Source organism: Ochotona curzoniae, unplaced genomic scaffold (genome assembly GCF_017591425.1).
Source record: "Ochotona curzoniae isolate NIBS_2020 unplaced genomic scaffold, NIBS_Ocur_1.0 contig_883, whole genome shotgun sequence".
NCBI lineage: Eukaryota > Metazoa > Chordata > Mammalia > Lagomorpha > Ochotonidae > Ochotona > Ochotona curzoniae.
Genome location: NW_024466599.1, coordinates 17,432,060 through 17,452,603, shown reverse-complemented (window position 1 = coordinate 17,452,603; position 20,544 = coordinate 17,432,060). Strand labels below are relative to the sequence as shown.

Genomic DNA, 20,544 nt, shown 5'->3' with positions numbered 1-20,544 from the left:
CCAGGGACTTTCTGTGGATCCGCCCCGACTTCTCCATCTGATGGACCGACTTGGCCTCGGGTCCCCATGCCAGGGTTGCTCACTTGGCTGTGCGCCAGGCGACCAGCGACCAGGACCGCAGTCTCCCCTTCACCCTCTCCTGTCCACCAGGGAAATAGGGTGTAGACATCTGTGCCCGCCTCGACCCGTGTTCCCCGCGACCCCGCAGGTGCCCGGGTCCGTGGCAGTGTCCCCAGCGCCCCGCGCGCGCGCTTGCAGAGCGGGGCGGGGTCTGAGGAGCGCGCCCCGCCCCCCGACACACCCCTCCGGCCCCCGCCCGGCGGAAGCCCCGCCCCCGCCGCGCGCTCCCCGCCGGCGGCGCGCGCGCCCGGCCCTGCTCCCCGCGCCCGCGCCCTCGCACCGGGGCGGGCTCGCTGCGCGTGCCGGGCAGGAGGCGGCGCGGGCCGGCGCGGAGAACGTTCGCCGCGGGGGCGGCTCCGGGGCCTGAGCCGGCGCTCGCCGCTGCCGCCGCCGCCTCAGGCGAGGGGGGCCGGGCCGGAGACACCGTGGAGGCTGCGGCCGCGCGGAGCCCTTGCTGACGCCCCGAGCTTGGGCCGGGCAGCGAGCCAGGTGTGGGGGCGTCGGCGGGGGCTGCTGCGGGAGCCGGGGCTCGGCGATCGGGGGTGGCTGCAGCGGGGCCCGGCTGTGGCGGGGGTGTCGGGGCGCGCGGCTGCTGCTGGCCGAGCCGGCCGCGCGGGGCGGGGGGCGAGCGCGGCAGGTCCTGGCAGCGGGCAGGTGAGGAGGCCAGGCCCTGGCGGCCTCGGAGGGAGTCTTTGCCTGGTCGTTCCCGAAGCGCCGCTCGCTTGGGCGGCCTCGGAGGGAACCTGCCGGCTCGGGGCCGCCGGGTCGGGGAGTCCCCCTGGGCCCGGGCCCGGCTCCGTCGACGGCTGCCCATTGGCACCGGGTCTGCATGGGGGTCTGCTGCGGGTGAGACACAAAGCAGCCGGGAGTCGCGCGGCCGGCGCCGGGTCCTGCGCGGGTCTCTGCGGGATGTGGGGAGCTGGAGGTTGCGGATTTGTGGCGTGGAGCGGGAAGGTCTCACAAGGCTGGGGGCGGCACCCAGGGGTGGGGGTGGGTGATTACAGGAGGAGAGGGGACCCAGGAAACTTGGGAGGAGAAAGGAAGTTACCCCTCTTGGCTGGCCGGACTGGGGCAGTGCGCCCCTTCCCCGCTCGCAGCCGCGGGTGCGGGAGGGATGGCGGTGACTCCTGGAGCCTTGGGCAGGCAGCGGTAGGGCTCGGCTTGCGTGGTACACAGGGTCTGGTGCTGCAGATGGCCTGGGGACCTCCGTGTCCCTCGAAGTCACGATCCTGGCGGCGCGGTGGCCCAGGGCCAGCACGCGTGTTGCCTGCCCGTGGCGGGCTCCTGGCCCCGGGGGGCCTGAGATCAACTCTCCCCTTTCCCTCCCCATCTTCTGTGCCCTGAGCGCTTTTTCTCCCTCTGGAGCTCTTGTCTGCAGCAGGAGCGCGTGGTGGTGATGATGTGGGGCGGTCTCTGGGCTGCCCAGTCCCAGGCCGCTCTTGGAGTTCTCCGGGTTGCAGTGCCTGATGGGTTACTTTGTCTGCCAGGTGAAAACTTGACCTTTTATGAGTTCTCTGAGGATTTTTATCAGACACAAGTGGAGTTGCCTTGGTGTGGCAGCGAAGGGGGAGTGTTGTGCACTCAACGTAGTACTGGCAAGGTTTTGGGGTGTCTCCTGTGCTAGACACAAAGTTTCTACCTAGAGTCGGGAAATTAGACGTAGAACCAGGAGCATCTCACCTTCACACTTACTTGCATCTTTGCTGATAACTTCTCAGAGTTTGTGTCCTGGGCACTATTAGCAGAGACCTGGCATCGTGGTGTGAGCCTTGAGCAGGGTTCTTTTCCCCTAGGACTGAGAGCTAAGGGTGCAACCAGCAGGTGTTGGACAGTTCCTGTTTGAGGGCATCTCGTTTCTGCAGTTTGGGACGAAACTTCTGGACTCTCATCACCCCATGTTCTACTCCATGGAAATGAACCTCATCTCTGTACAGCCTACCTGTACTGCAGGACAGGTGTTTCTCATGCGCAGTCAGATGTTTTAACCACAAAACTTTTAACCACCATCCCAGGCAAGCTATGGAAATTTCCACCTCTCTAGAAAAGTTCCCTCCTGCTGGTTTGCAGTCCCTCCCTGCCCCCTCTTTACTTTTTTCTGATTACATCTGGTTGTGCCAGGTCTGTGCTGTGGTTGCCCGGTGCGTGGTGCATGGCGGTGCCTGCAGCGTGTGCTGTAGACTCTGGGCTGTGCTTTGGAAGGCACGCTTGCAGGTCAAGGATCCAGAGAGCACAGACAGAATAAGAGACCCCCCTGCTGGCGCATCCCCAGCAGCTCCAGGCTCCCAATGACTCTTCCAGACCTTTCTCTGCATTTCCGTGTGTATGCCGTGCTCATGGCCCCCTAACTGCATGTGTTTGAGACTTTTCTGCGGTGGGAGGTAGGGAGCTTCTGGAGCTTTCCTTGCTGCCTTGTCCCTTCTGACTGGCACAGCATTGGAGTTTGTTAAACATTTTCTTAGTGGCCATCACCATAGTGAACGATAAAGAAATGCTGGGTTAGAGCAGTTTGCATTTTTAAATCATAGTTGGTGGCTGTGGACCTAGGTTGCCGTTTGCTTTTTTTTTTTAAAAAAAGATTGAATTACTTATTTTTATTTTGAAAGGTGGAGTTACAGAGAGAGAAAGAGAGAGCAAGCACTTTCTTCTCCTGGCTCACTCCCTAAATGTCTGCAATGGCCAGAGCTGAGCCGGTCTGAAGCTAGCAGCCTAGGGCCTCTCTCCGGGTCTCCCCTGCAAGTGCAGGGGCATAAGGACTTGGGCCATCCTCTGCTGCTTTTCCAGGTCACAAGCAGGGGGCTGGATCTGAAGTGGAGAGCTGAGACATGAACCAGTTCCCCTATGGGATGCCAGGGCCCCATGCGAAGGATTAGCGTGCTATGCCACTCGCCCCAATGACTCTTTACTTTGACTTGGATTTGGTTGTTGTCAGTTTTCACAGGAACACGTGGGCTGCTTTGGATCTGAATTCTTTGAGCGATGTACCTGTTGCAGATGCATCTCGCCTGTCTTTGGCTTTCTCTTTCCAGTGTTTTAAATTTCAGTGTTGCAGTTATAAAAAATTTCCCTTAAGTGGCTTGTCTTTTTCATGTGTCTCTAGTTTAAGAAAATTTCCTTTGCTTCAGGGTATGAATTATACTCCCTGTATTTTCTTTGGAGAGTTTTAAAGTTTTCCTTTTTATGTGGAATCTATATCTATGTGTGGTATACTGCAGAAGTATAATTTTCTTTTCAATTCAGATAGCCATTTTTTTTTGCATTTTCTAATTTTTATTACATAAAAATACATAAATCTCATCATTTCAACTGACTCTTTTAAAGCAGTTTGCTAACTTGAAAAGCAAACTGACAGACAGAGAGAGTTTCTGTATTGATTCACTGGAGCTAGGAACTCTGTCCTGCCCCCCACATGGTGGCAGGGCGTTACGCAGGTGGAGCCATCTTCTGCCTTTCCAGGCACGTTAGCAGGAAGGGTTAGGGCTCGATTGGAAGCAGAGACTCAGAGGTTGGAAGTGGCAGTCTTCAGTATGGGCTGCCAGCACCACATGTCGCAGCGTAACCCCCTGCATCACAGCACTCCTCGCCTTTCCAGCTCGTTTTAGGCACACAGTGCTCTGGCATCCAGCATGTTCAGCTGCTGTGCACTCCCTTTTTGAAATGCTGTATCCGCTAAACAGGAATTTCTCCTCTGGTCTGTGCAGGGTCTCTGGTAGCCGCCGTTCTGGCTTTCTGTCTGCAGTAATTCGGCTGTCCTTCAAACCCCCCAAGTACATGAATCATGTAGTGCTTTGTGCTGGTTTATTTTGCTCAGCATGTCTTTACAGTTCATTTGTATTGTAGCATGTGTCAGTGTTTCCTTTTCAGGGCCAAATAATCTCTTATTGTATGTACAAACCATATTTTAAAAAATATTTATTTTATTTTTATTAAAAAGTCAGATACACAGAGAAGAGGAGAGACAGAGAGGAAGATCTTCCATCCAGTGATTCACTCCCCAAGTGGCCACAACAGCCAGAGTTGAGCTGATCCAAAGCCAGGAGCCAGAAGCCTCCTCTGGGTCTCCCACATGGGCGCAGGGTCCCAAGGCTTTGGGCCATCCTCAACTGTTTTCCCAAGCCACAAGCAGGGAGCTGGATGGGAAGTGGGGCCACTGGGATTAGAACTGGTGCCCATATGGGATCCTGGTGGGTACAAGGCGAGGACTTTAGCCACTAGGCTACTGGGCCAGGCCCTACAAATCACATTTTGGTGAAACATTCACCTGTTGGTGAACATTGGGGTTGTGTTCACCCATGGGTGTTGTGGCTAATGCCACTGTGAGCCCTGATGTACCAGCTGCTTACCTCTCTGCCTTCTTTGCTTTTATGTATGTGCTCAGAATTGTTAGTGAAACGTTTTTAAAAATAATATGCCTAAGTGAATAAAAATACATCCTTATAGCTGACTAAAATGGGTGAATTGTATAAAATGTTTCCATGCATCTCCTGTCCCCTGTGAGATTTCCAGTATTAATATCTTGTATGATGCATTTGTTCTAATTGATGAACCGTTGGTGATACATTATTGCTAACTGAAGTCCACAGCAGAGGTCGGTTCACCCTGTTGTATAGTTCCATGGGTTTTGGCAAATGGATAATATGTGAAAGTAGTGTGTCCAATTTCATGATAGTACCATACAATATGATGTTACAGCCCTAAGACTCTCTCTTGCTGTACCTGTTCACTCGCCTCTCCCTCACTCTAAGCCCCTGGCAGTTACTGATCATTCCCAGCTACCTTTTCCAGAGCGTCATGTAGTGGGAGCATTATGGCACGTGACCTCCTCAGACTGGCTGCTTTTGGTTAGCAAGGTGCCCTTCGATTTCCTTCATGTCTTCCTGTGGCTGCATGATTTATTTCTGTTTAGTGCTGAATAATGTTGTGCTGAAGTTCCACAGTGTTTATCCGTTCACCTGCTGAAGGGGTCTTGGCTGCTTCTGGTGTTTGGCAGTTCTAAATAAAGTGGCTATAAACAGTGTATAGATTTCTGTACTGATGTACGTTATTTTTATAAAAGAATGTATTTATTTTTCCTGGAAAGTCATATATGCAGAAAAGAGGAGAGACAGAGAAGATCTTCCGTCTGCTTATTCACTCCTCAAGCGGCCACAGTGGCTGGAGCTGAGCTGATCCGAAGTCAGGAGCCAGGAACCTCCTCTGGGTCTCCCACATGGGTACAGGGTCCCAAGGCTTTGGGCTGTCCTCGACTGCTTTCCCAGACCACAGGCAGGGAGCTGGATGGGAAGTGGGGCTGCTGGTACATGTACTGGCGCCAGGAGGACAAGGAGGAGTTATCTTTCGTTGGTTGGTTCATTCCCAAATAGCTATGGTGAAGTGAGGTGGAACGGAGTGTGTGTTAGTATTAACAGGGGTGTGTGTGTGTGTGTGTGTGTGTGTGTGTGTGTGTGTGTGTGTATTATTAGGAACCCAGAACCCAAAACCCAATTCAGGTTTCAAACACTGGAGCCATCACCTTCTGACTCCTGAAGTACTCGTTAGCAGGAGGTTAGAATTGAGAGGGAAACTGGGACTTGAACCCAGGCCCTCTAGCATGGGATGTGGGTGTCCCAAGTGGCATCATTTTTATTTTTAGACTTATTTATTTTTATTTGAAAGGCAGATTTACAGAGAGAAAATGAGAGAGAGCATGATAGAGTATGAGAGAGACTGAGCTAAGCCAGTGCAAAGCCAGGAGATGGGGCTGATTGAGGGTTTCCCATGTGGGTGCAGGGGCCTTTGTGCTGCTTTTCTAGACCATTAGCTGGGAGTTGGAGCAGAAGTGGAGCAGCTGGGACTTGCACTGAAGCCCGCACCGGAAGCCAGTGTCCTGTGTCCTACGGGGGGTGACTCACTCACCTGTACTGTCTTGTTCCTAGTATGCCTGAACTAAAGCATTGTGTGATCTGTGGCCCCAGGCAGAGACCAGCCGCAGCACTGTGTAGCTTCCAGGTCATCCCTGGCCTTCAGTAGTGTGCCTGCTTCAGGTGCTCTCCTATTTCTGTCTGCTCCTCCACTTGGTGTCATTGAAGCCCAGGAGGAAGAAATGGCATGTCCCCTAGCCCTGCGCTGGGAAGCCAGCAAGCCCACAGCTTCCCTCTAGCTCACTGTGTAATGTATCTGTTGTTTCTGATCCAAATAAGGCTTGTCTTGTCTTGTTTCCAGCCTCATGGCGGGGTGGGAAAGGTTGGTTTATTGTTTGTTTTTAATTTTAAAAGAAATTTTGTGTGCATTCTGTGTATCTGGACCCCAGGGGCCACTTTGCTTAGAAGATTGAGCAGGAACCTCTCCCGTTTCACTGCTTTTCTCCCCTTGTTGTGTTGCCTGGGCCTGGCCCAGAAGCTGAGGAGCGGAGGCGGTAATGAGCATTTTTATCTTGCTTCCTTACTGTTGAAGAAGCTGCTCAGGGAAAGTTTTTAATGGGTATTTTGTCAATTTCAGGATGTTTCCTTCTGTTCTTTTATACTTTTAATTAGGTGTTAACTTTTTCTTTTAAAGACTAACTTATTTGAAAGACAGGGCTACAGAGAGAGAGGGAGCTGGAACTTCCATTCTCTGGTTTACTTCCCCGTTGGCCAGTCCCTGTGGGTGGCACATGCTTGGACCCACCCTGGCTGCTTCCCCAGGTGCTTTAGCAGGGAGCTGGATCAGAAGTAAAGCAGCTGGAACTTGAACCAGAATTCATATTGGATGTTGGTGTGCCAGGAGGTGGCTTGATGTGTCGTAACACAACTTTAACGCATAGAGAGTAGGACATACTTCTTTTGAGTTGTAGATAACATTCAGTTGTTAACGTGTTTTTTTTTAAGCAAATCAAGACCCATTTAGAGAAAACATTTTAATCTTTAGCTCTTGTATATTATTAATATAAGTGAATTAAAAGCTGACCCAAATGCTATAATCATCAGGTTTGGACACAGGAGCCTTGTCACTTCCTTTATTATAACCATTACTGCTATTTATTCTAAGTCATACATATTGGTGTCTGGTGTCACTATCTGACATTGATCAGGCTTTTATGCAAAGATTGTGCAAATTGCAGGACATTGGCCAGCACCACAGCCCAGTGAGGTTGTGTCTGCTCCCCGGGGCCCTCAGTAGTGTCAGAGTTCAGGTAACTCCGTGTTTCATATGGGAACATGGAGTGTGCACTCAGATTCGCAAAAACAAAAAAGCAGATCAGTTCTGTGGGGTTTTATGTACCGTTACTTTCCCTGGGGTGGGTGTGTGTGTTTACTCTGAAATTTGCTTAGTTAGGGTTGAGTGCTTGAAAGGTGACCATCTCCCTCTCATCATCCTCCCCCTCCCCCCCCAAATAAAGTGACAGTCTCAGGGCTGCTGCTGCTCTGGCATAGCCACTTAAGTTGCCATCTGCAGTGCCAGCATCTCATATGGGTGCTGCTTTGTATCCCAGCTGCTGCACTTCTGATCCAACCCACTGCTAATGTGCCTGGGAAAGCAGCAGAAAGTGACCCAAGTGTTTGGGCCCCTGAGCCCACTTGGGAGACCTGGAGGAAATTCCTGGCTGCTAGCTTGAGTCTGGCCTCTCGCTGGCCACTGCAGCCTTTTGGGGAGTGAACTGGTGGATGGAAGATTTTCTTCTTCCTCTGTTTCTCTCTCTTTCATTCTGTTTTTCAAATAAACAAAATCTTAAAGATAATCTCTGCCACCTCTGACACTTTAATTGCATGGACATGTGGAGAACAGGTGCAGGGGTTTGCTGGGAAATGGCAAATGCGCACAGGAGTCAGGATATGAGGATGCTTGGATGTGGCCAAAGCAAAAGTGACCAAAAGGACTCAGGAAGTGAAGGCTAGTTCTGAAGGACCCTGGTAGCCCTGAGCAGACCGGAAGCCCCGCCTTTCCGGTGGTCTTCATGGCAGGCCTCTTCTGCTCTGCCTGCAGTCTCGCTTCAGTTCCTCGGAGAAGGCAGGGAGTGGGGGTTGACAAGAGCCTGGCCCCCAGACTCCGCTGACCACTGTGGTCAGGATCTGAGTCCTGTGTGCTCTGGAGGGGGGCAGTGTGGTACAGCAGAGTCCCCCTTGGTGAGCTTGCCAGATGACCAGCTCTACGACCTCAGCCCGGGTTCCCTTGCCCCTGGGACTTGTACCTCCCTCTGCCTAGTATCCACGCTGTAATCATTGCTGCCCTGGAGCCAGGTGCCGTCTTGGCTCCTCCCTCGGTTTTGTTTAAGAGTGTAGTCTCCAAGTTAAGCTTCACTATTGTTTAACCTGTAGGCTGACCCTTTGCTGTATATGTGTGTCTGATAATGGTCATTGGTAGATGAGCTGGAGAGAGTGGGGTCATTATCCCCTGCAGGGGTACAAAATGTGACCCTTCACAACACCTGTTTACACTGTCCAGGATATGTTGAAGTCCTGCAGCTGTGCCTGCTTAGTGGTCATTCCCTTCCTAGGAGAAGTAGTCAAGCTTGGGTAAAGCTGCCACCTGAGAGACAAGCATACCTTGTGGGTGCTGGCTCACGTCCTGGCTGCTCCACTCCCATCCAGCTCCCTCTTAATGCACTTGGGAATGTAATGGGAACATGGTCCAAGTGCCTGGTCTGTTGCCACCCACACTGGAGACTTGGATATAGCTGCTGGTTCCTGGCATTGGCCTGGCCTACCCCTTGCCTTTAAAGGCATCTGGAGTGAACCAGTGGACGAGAGATTTTTGTCTTTTTTTCCTTTCCTTCCCTATAAATTTTGTCTTTTCCCTGTAAATCACTGTTGTGTGTGTTTTTTGTTTTGTTTTTAAGAAATAGGTGGCTTAGAATCGTGTAACCAATAGGATATGCAAGTATAAAGAATAAGAAAGTACACCAGAGCTTGGTCTGAGGAGCAGCAGGTGCCCGGAGTGCTGGCATGGCTCTGCACAATCACTCCTGAGGTGGCCGTCATTGTCATGTCCTCTGGTACACGTTGCTGAGTGTCTAGAGGTTCATTTGGTGTTCCCAGGACAAGGGCAAGGCTGACGTGAGAGTGACATGTGGGTCCCCACAGGATGAGGCCTGCCCCCCAGGGCTTGCCCGGTCCTATTGCAATGTGTCCTGAAGTTCTGTGCCCAAGTCTTTTTTTCACTTAGCTTGGTGAGATAGAGCCATCTTGCTGAGATCAGGTCTGCTGTATTATATCATACTGTGTGAATGCCTGTACTGCAATGTTCCTTTCCCATTGTGTTTCTGATTTTATGTTTTTAAAGAATACTATTGTAAACCTTTTTTTTTTCATCATACAGTGGTGTTTTTTACCCCCATTTTTTTTAAAGATTTATTTTTATTATTTTTTCATTGGAAAGGCGGATATACACAGAGGAGAGACAGAGAGGAAGATCTTCCATCCGATGATTCACTCCCCAAGTGAGCGCAACGGGCCAATACTACGCCGATCCGAAGCCAGGAACCTCTTCCAGGTCTCCCACGCGGGTGCAGGTTCCCAAAGCTTTGGGCCATCCTCGACTGCTTTCCCAGGCCACAGGCAGGGAGCTGGAAGGGAAGCGGGGCTGCCGGGATTAGAACTGGCGCCCATATGGGATCCCGGGCGTGCAAGGCGAGGACCTTTAACCACTTGCGCCACCGCGCCGGGCCCTACCCCCATTTTTTTTTTTTTTTTTACGATTTTATTTGTAAATGTGCAACGGGCTCCAAGGTGACACTACATTCTAACTATGGGCGGCTAAAGATGCTCCGGCCGAGACGCCAGATGTTCAGACATGTGTGGGGTCGAGGGCAGCATCACTTCAGGTGCCAAGGAGCAGCTTACTTTTTGCCAGATTTCTTAATTCCACCTGTGGCCAGGGGGCCCTTCCTCACGGCCTTCGCTTTTAGCTCCTCCAGTTTCTTCTATTCCTCTTTCTGTTTCTGCTTGAAAGCCTTATCCTCCTCCTCCATCTCCTTGGCCTGCTTCTTGGGTTGTTACAGGGGCTTCTTTTTGCCACCTTCCCGGCTGGACATGGCGCCTGCTGCCCCTTCCCCAGACCCTGCCACCGGAAACCGTAAACCTTCTTGTCGTAAGTCTCCTTAGGACACAGTTGTAGACGGACAGTTTCTGGGCAGATAGTTTTTAGAACACATTATTTGAGAAACAGAGAAGCAGTTAGACACACAGATTTTCCATCTCTTGGTTCATTGCCTGGCTGGCCACAATGGCCAAGGTTAGGACAGGCTGGAGCTAGGAGGCAGGAGCTTCATCCAGGTCTCTTATGTGGGTGCAAGCGCCCAAACACTGGAGTTGTCATCTGTTGCCTTTCCCAGGTGCATTAGCAGGGAGCCGAATCAGAAGTGGAGCAGCCGGCATACCAACCAGGGCCTGTTGGGCTACTGGAGTCACAGGCAGCGACTTAGCCACCTGAGATCATGTGGGACCTTTTACTTTTTTTTTTTTTTTCTTCTTAAATGAATTGAATTGCCAACTGGCATGTCAGTTTCTCTTATTTATGCATGTGCTGAGTACAGGTATGTCCTGGATGCCAGCTGTTTGGCTATTGGTTACACATCTGTTTTCATTTTCTCCAGAGGGTTTTTTGATAGCTAGATTTTCTTTTTAAACAAATTAGCCTAATTGATCAGTTTTAGTTTCCTTTTGGCTTTTTTTTTTTCCCTACAAAGTTCTTCCATATATTGAAATGAGACTCTTAAATGACAAGGGTAATAAATGCTTCATTGTAATGGCATCAGTAGGTGATTAAAAGAACTACCGGTGGTCCCTAAGTATGTGAGAAGCTGAAAGTCATCGTTCGTGATGGAAGAGAGACGACTCACAGGCCAGGTGCTGCAGACGGTGCGAGTGCCCGGGATCTCTGGTGCCTTGCAGGCAAGAATGTACTTAGGTGAACCTGAGAAAACCATTTGGCAATTCCTCTTATAGGTGCACACCCAAGATAAACTCTTGCCCCAGCCCAGCAAGAGACAAGTACAGGTTGTTTGTAGCAACCCTGTTCCCTACAGGAAAAAAAAAAATTAAAAAAGAACCTTGGAAGCCACCCAGGTTTTCAGCCGTGGGAGATTGCAGGAAAGCCGAGGGAGCGGCAGCTCACGACAGGTGCACTCCAGCAGGGCAGCAGGCGGTGAGCCGTCCCCGGTCACGTCCTTGTTCTGCTGGTCAGTATGAGTGGATACACTTCACACAGCCAAGAAATTCCCCTTTGCAGTTCATTGGCTTTGGCCCATTCAGGCAGTTGTGCAGTCCCGTGGGATTCTAGAACGCGTTCGTTAGCTGAACAAGGGAGCCCTAGGCCCGTTAGCAGATCTCCCTGTTCCCCTCCCACTCCAGGCCAGGAACCACTGTGGATTTACTCATTCCAGATGTTTCATGGAAACGGCAGTGTAGCATTTGTGGCCTTTGGTGAAGTGCCTGTTTCTTCCCTATGCTTTTCGTTTTTTAATGATAGTCACATAAAAGACCTTCATGTTTTCAAGGTGCCTCTGTGTTGTGGCTGAAAACTCCTACAAGGTTCTTCCAAAAGCTCATGGAAAATGCATACTGTCTTCATTTCATTTTTCCACACTATTTTTCAAGATTTGTTTTATTAATTTGAAAGGTAGAGTTAGAGAGAGAGGGAAATATCTTCTGCCTGCTGGAACGTCTTGGTTTTTCACACGGATGCAAGACCCCAACAAGTAGAGCATTTGGCATGCTGGCATTGCAGGTGGTAGCTTAGCCTGTTAAATGCCACAGCACCGCCCTGTACTGCATAACTTTCTGTAACCTCTTTGTGTATATTACAGTTTGTATGAATGCACCAGGGTTGATTCTAGTACCATTTGTGAAAAAGTCAGTGAAATACACAATGTGCCCAAACACTGCAGTGATATTACAAATGGATGGATCACGCTCACTTGAAAAGGTTGCATTTCCCCATGGGGTTGCCTTGGCAATGTTGTGGAAGATCAGTTGACCTTAAGCATAAGGGTTTCTGGCCGCTCCCTGCATCCTGTTGCTTCCTATGGTTGTCCTTGGGCCAATACTGCACTATCTTGTTCCCCATGGCTTTGTGCTGAGCTTTAATGCATCCATAGGTCTGATTGGCCATGGTCTGGTTGAGGACTTTCGCATCTACATTAATAAGCAATGGCTGGTAGTGTTCTGGTTTGTGCTGTTTTGGTTTGGGTTAGGCATCTGGGCCATGCTGACCAGAGTCAGCCAGGAATATTTGCTTGTCTTTCATGTTCTTGAAGGCTTCTCACAGAATTGGGTCTGGAAATTCTGATCACAGAAGGTTTTGTAAAAGTAGAAATCAATTTCTTTCCTTGTTACTAGTTAAATAGTTATTCTGGCTGGCTGTTTCTGCTCTGGCAAGTTACAGTAATTTACAGGTTTTGAAGAATTGATAGGTTTTGTTCAAGTTGTCATATGTACGTGTATAGAATAGAATTGTTCAAAGCTTTCTCATAATATTTGTTTTATGTATTTATTAAGATTGATTTATTTGAGAGGGAAGGAGAGAGAAAAGGAGAGAGAAAGAGAGAGCGAGAGATCTTCTATCTGCTTGTTTACTTCCCAAATTACTGCAATGGCTGGGGCGGGACGGAGCTTCAAACTCCATCCACATTTGCCACCTTGGTGGCAGGAGCCCAAGCACCTGGGCTGTCTTCTGTTGCCTTCCCAGGTACGTTAGCAGGGAGCTGGATCAGAAGTAGAGAGGTGGGACTTGAACTGCCACTCCTTTGCAGTGTAGGCGTTGCAGGTGGCTGATCCTGTGCACCACAGTACCAGCCCCAGGATTTCTTTTAACATTCATAAGTTTTGTAATGATATCCCCTCTTTAATTAGTAATACTGGTAATTCATGCCTTCTTGTTCCTTGTCTTGCTAGTGGTTTATCATTGTTATTGATCTTTTCAAAGAACTAGCTTTTGGTTTCATTGATTTGTCTCTTATAGTCAGTTCTATCTCAAACCCATTATGGGCAGATAATGCACTTTGTATGATTTCAGCTCTTTTGAATTTGTTTATGTTTGCTTCTGGTCAAGGATCCAGTCTGTGTTGGCCCTGGAAACAAGGTGTGATTCTGGCCAGGAGGCGGTGCGTCCCACACGTCTGTCCGGTGCCCGTTGCTAATGGTTCTGTGTAGTTCTACGTGCTAGTCACTACCTCTCCCCCACCTTTTTTTTTTTTAAAGATTTATTTATTTATTGGAAAGTCAGATATACAGAGAGGAGGAGGAGAGACAGAGGAAGATCTTCCATCCGATGATTCACTCCCCAAGTGAGCACAACGGCCGGTGCTGCGCCAATCCGAAACCAGGATCCAGGAACTTCTTCCAGGTCTCCCACATGGGTGCAGGGTCCCAAGGCTTTGGGCCGTCCTTGACTGCTTTCCCAGGACACAAGCAGGGAGCTGGATGGGAAGTGGAGCTGCCGGTATTAGAACCGGCGCCCATATGGGAACCTGGCGCGTTCAAGGTGAGGACTTTAGCTGCTAGGCCACGCCGCTGGGCCCTCCTCCACCTTTTGTAGCCAGGCTGTTCCATACGTCTGTGATACAGCTGGGTAGCTTTGGCATGATCTGTATTTCATCCTGGGTTTTTAACAAATTTGCATAGATTATTGTTTGCTCTTCATGCTGTACAAGTCTGTCAGTGTTGGTGCCTTGTGCCTACCATTATGCAATAGCTTTGCTGCTTTCAACATTCCTCCATGTGTCACCTTCTCAGGCCTCCCCCGTTTCTCCAAACCCCTGGCAGTCACTGATTGCTTTCCTAGAGAGTCGTGGAATTGAAATCACAACATACTGTCTTTCAGACTGCCTTTTTTTCATGTAGCAATATGCATTAAAGCTTCCTCCATGACTTGGTACTTCATTCTTTTGTTATTGAACAGTATTTCCATGTATGGAAGTACTGCACTTTGTTTATAGAATCATCTATTGAAAGATACTAGCCTAGTGGTTCAGATGCCTGCCTCCCACGTCAGAGTACCTGGGTTCAGTTCCCTGCAGAGACTCCTGACTCCAGCCTCCTGTTGTTCCCAAAGGAGGCAGCAGTGATAGCTCCTGTCTCTCACATGGGAGATGGGAGTTGACCCAAGGCCCAGCCCTGGTCATTGCAGGTATTTGTGGAATGAACCTGTGGATGGGGGCTCTTTCTCTGATTCTCAATGATAAACAAAATGAAACACAATAAAGCTGGTGGAAGCATTCAGCTGCAGGTTTTGTGTGCGAATGAATTTGCAGTGCAGTTGGTTGAGTATTGTACTCAGTGTCATTAAGTACCCAGTCATATGGTAAGACGGAGGTAAGAAAGTGCTGGTGGTCTCAGCGTGGCTGACTGTGCTCTCTGGCCCGTGGCTCTGCTCCTGGCCTCAGCATTTGATAGTTTTGGACGTTAGCCATTCCAGTAGGTATGTAGTGATATCTTTTTTTGTTTGTTTTAATTTGCAATTTTCTAATAACAAACAATGTAAACATCTTTTTATGTGCTTATTTATAATCTGTGTATCTTATTTGGGGAGTATCTTTGCAGAGCTTGGATCATTTTTTTTTTAATTGGACTGTTTTCTTACTGAATTTTAAGAATCTGTTTAATAGGATAGGGTATGCATCTTTCATCAGTCATTAATAGGAAGCTTGGCCTTAAACTGACAGTGATATGACATGCTGTCATTGCTGTATCACAGTGCCGATTCCTTTCTAAAATTTTAATCAGGTTTTTAAAATAAAGTTTTATTTGTTTATTTGGAAGGCATAGTGATAGGGAAGGAGGGAAAAGGGAAGGAAAAGAAGGAAGGAAGAAATGAAGTGGAAATCGAGGGATGTTAAGAGATTTTTTGTGTGTCCTGATTTACTCCCCAAATGCCTGGAACAACTGGAGACCAGACTAGGACAAAACCAAGAGCCAGGAGCTTCGTCTGGGTCTCCCATGTGGAAGGCAGTGGTCCCAGCATGTGGGCCTTCTTTTGCCTTCTCAGGAGCATTAGCAGGAAGCTGGATGGGAAGTGGACGTAGCACTTGATGCCCAGCACTCCGATACAGGACACCGGCATCTCAGGCAGCAATTTCACTGGCCCACTGCAAGATGTGTGTGTTTTTGTTTGTTTTGTTTTGTTTTTCAGATATTTATTTTTTATTGGAAAGACAGGTTTCCAAAGAGAAGGAGCTACAGAGAGAAAGACCTTCTATCCTCTGTTCACTTCTCAAGAGCCGAGCCGGTCTGAAGCCAGGAGTCAGGAATTTCCTCCGGGTCGCCCATGTGGGTACATTAAGCTGTCTGTTGCAGTAAATTCTGGACTCAATCCTTTTTAGAGTTAGGAAACTTTAGCTCTGTTCTCTTGACCAGTGTTGGGGGTCTTCATGCCATGTGGGTGAAGACCAGGCTCTGGTTCTGTGGACTTGGTCAGTCAGTGAAGACCAGAAAAGTCTGAGTAAATTCCCCACTTGAGTCTTTGTGTCCTGTCCACAGAGGGAACTGCAGGAAGGAGGGCGGGAAAGTCCTGAGACCATGAGGCCCTGGAATTTCATTTGTGATGAATGTACACAGAGATTCTGGCACTTGAAATGGGGGAGAAAAATTAAAAAAACAGGCTGGATGTGGGAGCAATGACCAGGAAGGAAATGGCAGGGTTTGAAAGTGGAGTTTGCCTGCGAAGGGCATGAGAGAGGGGTGCCGGTTATCTCTGCCAGGAAAAGGCAGAGTGCCAGCAGTCCCAGGCGGAGGGAAGTGTTGACCTCCAAGGTTACACCAGAACGACAAGGGTGTGTAATCACTAAGGTAATCAGACTGACTCCTTGCTGTGCGCAGCTGTTCAGAGCACAGACAGCGAGGTGCAGGCGTGTGTACACGCAGAGCCCCGGGGAGGGTGAGTCACGCTGGTCATTTGGGTTTGCATGCATGCTGGTAATCTGGATTTTATGGAGTCTCAGTGAGAAGCTTGGGTGAGATGAAAAGGCTTGGCGTTTTTGGAGTTTCTATGTGCAAGTGTTTTGTTTTGGAGGTCATCCCAGGGAAATTCAACAGGGGCCTGGGGTGGGGGTAGAGCAGTGAGATAGGAGAGAGCAAATAAAGGCCCAGTTATCAGGGACGACGCTGGTGGGGGGCCCGCTGGTGAGGGGCCCAGGGCTTCCTCCTGCTGGGAGCCTTTCCGGCCAGTGCACACACAGGCCTCAGAGCTGTTCTTAGAAGGCTCTGGTCAGCAATGTATTCCCATGGAGATTGCTCAGGTTTAAAAAGAAAAGGACAATGAACAGGCACTGCCCGCCCCTGCTGGAGGTCTTGGTGAGGTTAAGAGGCGGAGGAATGTCCAGCCATATGGTCCTAGCCTCTCATCATTCAGCATTTTTTGAGTGGTGATTCTAGGAAATCCTAAGCAGGTGAGTGGGGAGGTGAGTGAGGAAAGAGGAAGTGGTCAGGACAGGTCTTGCTACCCCGCTCTGTGGAGCAAACACCCCATCCCCAGGAGCACAGGGGAGCCCAGAGTCTGCCGATGCCCATGGCAGAAGATCAGGCTCAAGGATGGTAAGCTCCCTGGGCCTACCACACACTGCCCTGGACATAGTAAATCGCTAGGGAAAGCAGCGCCAGCCGCTGGAAAGTGGTCCACCACATGTTCCAGTGGTGTAGGTGACTGGATAAAGGCTAGGCCTGCCACTCCTGTGAAGTCAGTAGGTGCCGTTGCGGCTTTTATTTAGTGCTGGGCTGGTGTGCTAGTCAGTGCACATAGTGGATTTGGTGGTGGAAGATTAGTCTGTTGAGCCATTGGCATTGGTCCCCAGGGTGATTTTTTTTTTTTTTAAGATTTATTTGGAAGGCAGAGTTGCAGAAAGAGGATCTTCCATCCACTGGTTCACTCCCCAAGTCACTGCAGCAGCTGGAGCTAATGCAAGGCTGGAGGCAGGAGCTTCTTGCAGGTCTCACACATGAATAGCAGAGGCTTTAACACTTGACCCATTTTATGCTGCATTCCCAGGCCATAGCAGGGAGCTGAATTGGAACTGGAGCAGATGGAACACAAACTAGTGCCCATAAGGGATGCCCCATCACAAGTGGTGTCTTAATTTGCTAGGTCACAGTGCTGGCCCATGACCTGGCTGGTTGTTTGCTGTGGGGCCTATAGTATGCATTGGTTAACAATGTCTCTGATCTCTGTGAATTAGATGCCAGTAGCACCTTGCTACCTGTGGCAACCAGTAACATCTCCAGATGTTGACAGATGCCACTGGGGGAAGAGAGGGCATGGGATGGTTCTCTTCAGTTTCTGAAGAGGGTTGTGCTGTGACACCAGCTCAGTCACTCTGGTGTTTCATGAGCAGGAGCCAGCTTGCCCTGGAACAATTCCAGTACTGTGGGTGTAAGGACAGGGGGCCTGTGGGATCAGATGGCCAGCTGATGTGGGCTTATCTCTTGGTTCTAAAGCCGCTGGGCAGGCCAGGGAAGTCCTTGTCTCCTCTGAGTTTGTTTTTTCACTTGTAAAACAAGCGTTACTTCTACCTTGTGGGTTTGAGAGGGTTAACTTGAGGATGGCAGACAAGCCCTCGTTGGGGGGACCCTACCTCTTGCCAGTAATGACCTTTCCTACCCCTGAATGTGAAAGCTCTGTATTTCTCTCTCTGATGCCTTTTATTCAAGTTTTGTAGTTTTCTTTATGTAGATCTTGCCTGTATTTTGTGAAATGTATATATAAGTACTTCACTTGATGAGTGTTCATGTGAATTGTTGTGGGTTTTAAATATAAACTCCCACTTGTTGCTGGGCTGTGGTAAGGTCGTTGAGTTTTATATGTTAAGCTTCTGTCCTGCAACCTTGCTGTAACAGCTCGCTCACTGCAGGGGTTTTGCTTGATTCTTTCCAATTTTCTGCAGACAGTCCCATCATCCATGAGTGAACTGCTTGGTCCTTCTCAGTCTGTGTGCCTTCCAGCCTTCCACTTCTTTGTCCCTTCACATTCTTGACGCGTTGTTTTCCTGTGCTAGCTGCTGCCACGTCTGCTGTCATCGTGAGAGAATGCAGGAGGAGAGGTGACAGAGCTGGTCTTGCACACACTGTGCTGTGCTCTTCAGCCTCTGGGGTTTGCTCATGTTGGGGTCCTGGATGGAAGGTGTTTAGACTGGGGATATAAAAGGGAAAAGGGGGTAAGCTTCCTCCTCCCTCCTCCCCATTGCATAGCACTGTGGATTCTATGCTCATGTTTTCACCCTGTCGGACCTGCTGGTACTTGCCCTCAGACGCCTCAGGTCTCCAACAGGCATGCTGTGGAGGCCTGAAGGTGCTCACAGTGTGCCAGGCAGGTTGGCGTGCGCGTGCCCTGTCCTGCCAGGATCGAGAAGGCCCCGGAGCTGTGCTGTTACATTTCACATCGGTCAGGCTGATCCCGTGGGGCTGAATGAAGACCCCAGTGTCTTTTGGTCAGGGGCTTTCCAAGCGCCCACCATGGGGTAGGAGTGGGGTCATGTAAAGGTCACTCCAGGACCAGTGAGGCCCATGTTAGGAGGCTGCTTCCTCGCTGGCCTTCTGACCAACAGGCCTCCAACATCCTTTCCTAAGCCAACTACAGCAACCTCTTTCTCTTTGAAAAAAAATTTGGGGCCTAGTGAAATAGCCTAGTGACTGAATCCTTGCCTCGCTTGCCTGGGATCCCATATGGACACCAGTTCATGTCCTGTCTGCTTCACTTCCCATCCAGCTCCCTGCCTGGGAAAGCAGTATAGTCCAAAATCTTGGGATGCTATACCTGCATGGGAGGTCCTGAGGAAGCTTCTGGCTCCTGGCTTCAGATCAGCTCGGCTCTGGCTGTTGTGGTCACTTGGGGAGTGAATCAGCAGATGGAAGAGCTTTCTCTGCATCTCTCCTTCTTTTTGTGAATCTGATTTTCCAATAAAGTAGAATATTATTTGCTTATTTGAAAATCAGTGTTATAGAGTGCCGTTGTCCCGCAGCGATGGACTTGGTGCACGGAGCCGATAATAACACACATGGACCCTGACTGATGGTCAAAGCCGAAGTTTATTAGTCGCCGCAGACTTTATACACTGAGGGTTATATTGGTTAAGAGAGGAGGTATTGAGCTTAGCAACGAAACCCATCAACTGTTTCCTTACTCTTGCTTGGAACTCCTTTTGTTTTGTATATTCTACCAAGTGTTCTCATTCACATGCTGTCCACTCAGCTGTTCTCATCCAGGTGATATCCAGTCAGTTATACAAAAGGTGGCCATTTGGTTGTTCTCATGCAAATATTATCCAATCAACTGTAATCCTGTGCTCACTGACCTTCTAGGGTCTCAGTGTCCTGCTACAATAGAGAAATCTTCCTAAATGACTGCAACCTCCCTGGCCAGGTTGAAGCCAGAAGCCAGGAGCTCCATTTGGGCCTCCCACATAGGTGGCGGGGGTCAAAGTGTTTGGGCCATCTGCTGTTACCTTCCCAGGCTGTTGTCAGGGAAACAGATCAGAAACAGAGAAGCCGGAACTGGAAGTGGCAGTCAGGGAGTGGCTTAACCCACTGCACTACAACACCACCCACTGATACACACATTTAAAGATTTGAAAACTAAGTACAAACATAAACTATATCCAGTTTTCTAAAATGGTATCAAGTTACACAGTGACAGGTTAAAGCTTGAGAAGAAAAAAAAGTCTTATGTTTTCATTTTCCAACCTGCTGGTCATCATTCATGTACATGCATGATGGTTAAGTAATTGTTACTGCAACATAAAAAAAATTCTATTTCAGTTTTGTCAGTTGCCTCTAAACACACAGGAAGGGATGCTGCTTCGGCTTTGTGATTATTCTAGAAGACTTGATTCTAGTCTGCTGTATGCCGTAGCTCCATGTTTTCAGCAGTTTGACATGCTGTGACACAGTGCAGATGTGAGGGAGCAGCTCCCTGGCTGTGCCTAAGGCATTTCCAGGAATGTCCACATCTGGTCCCCCGCTGCTGCCCGTATGTTCCCACGGTGGCTTTCAATCTCACTTGGGCATTAGTTTCTAAAATCAGTGGGTAAGAGAAAATTCTAGTATTGATAGAAATAACTTTTGGGATTTCCTGAGGAGAGAGATGTGGTCCCATAGGTGAGCCTGGTACCACCAGGTTTTTTTTGTTCTCATCGGGATTTTGGTTACTTTTTTTTCCCCCAGGTTTATTTGAAAGGCAGCTCAAAGAGAGAAAGGGGTCAGGGGCAGGACAAGGTTGATCTTCCATCCTGCTGGTTCATTTCCCAGATGGCCTCAGTGGCCTGAGCTGGGTCAAATTGAAGCCAGGGACTTCTGGCTCCTCCACAGGGTACATGCAACCAAGCACTTGGGCCAGCTTTCCTGCTTCTTTCCCAGGCACAGTAGAAGGGAGCTGGATTGGAAGTGGAATAACGGATCTTGAACCAGGGCTCATATGGGATGCTGGCAGTACAGGCAGCTGTTTAATTTGTGTACCATAGGGCCAGCCCCTGGTTACTTCCTTTTTTAG

At 49.5% G+C, this 20,544-nt stretch overlaps 1 protein-coding gene and 1 pseudogene across 1 annotated transcript in view; one reads left to right on the top strand and one right to left on the bottom strand.

Moving 5' to 3' along the window:
• Nucleotides 1-356: 356 nt before the first annotated feature.
• The window catches only part of DTNB (dystrobrevin beta), a 220,691-nt gene continuing 200,503 nt past the window's right edge, over nt 357-20,544 (top strand). The window contains exon 1 of the mRNA XM_040992931.1: nt 357-609. The gene's annotated coding sequence lies outside the window, so the exon portion shown is untranslated. The remainder of the gene's footprint in view (nt 610-20,544) is intronic.
• On the bottom strand, nt 9,797-10,105 carry LOC121164730 (annotated as a pseudogene).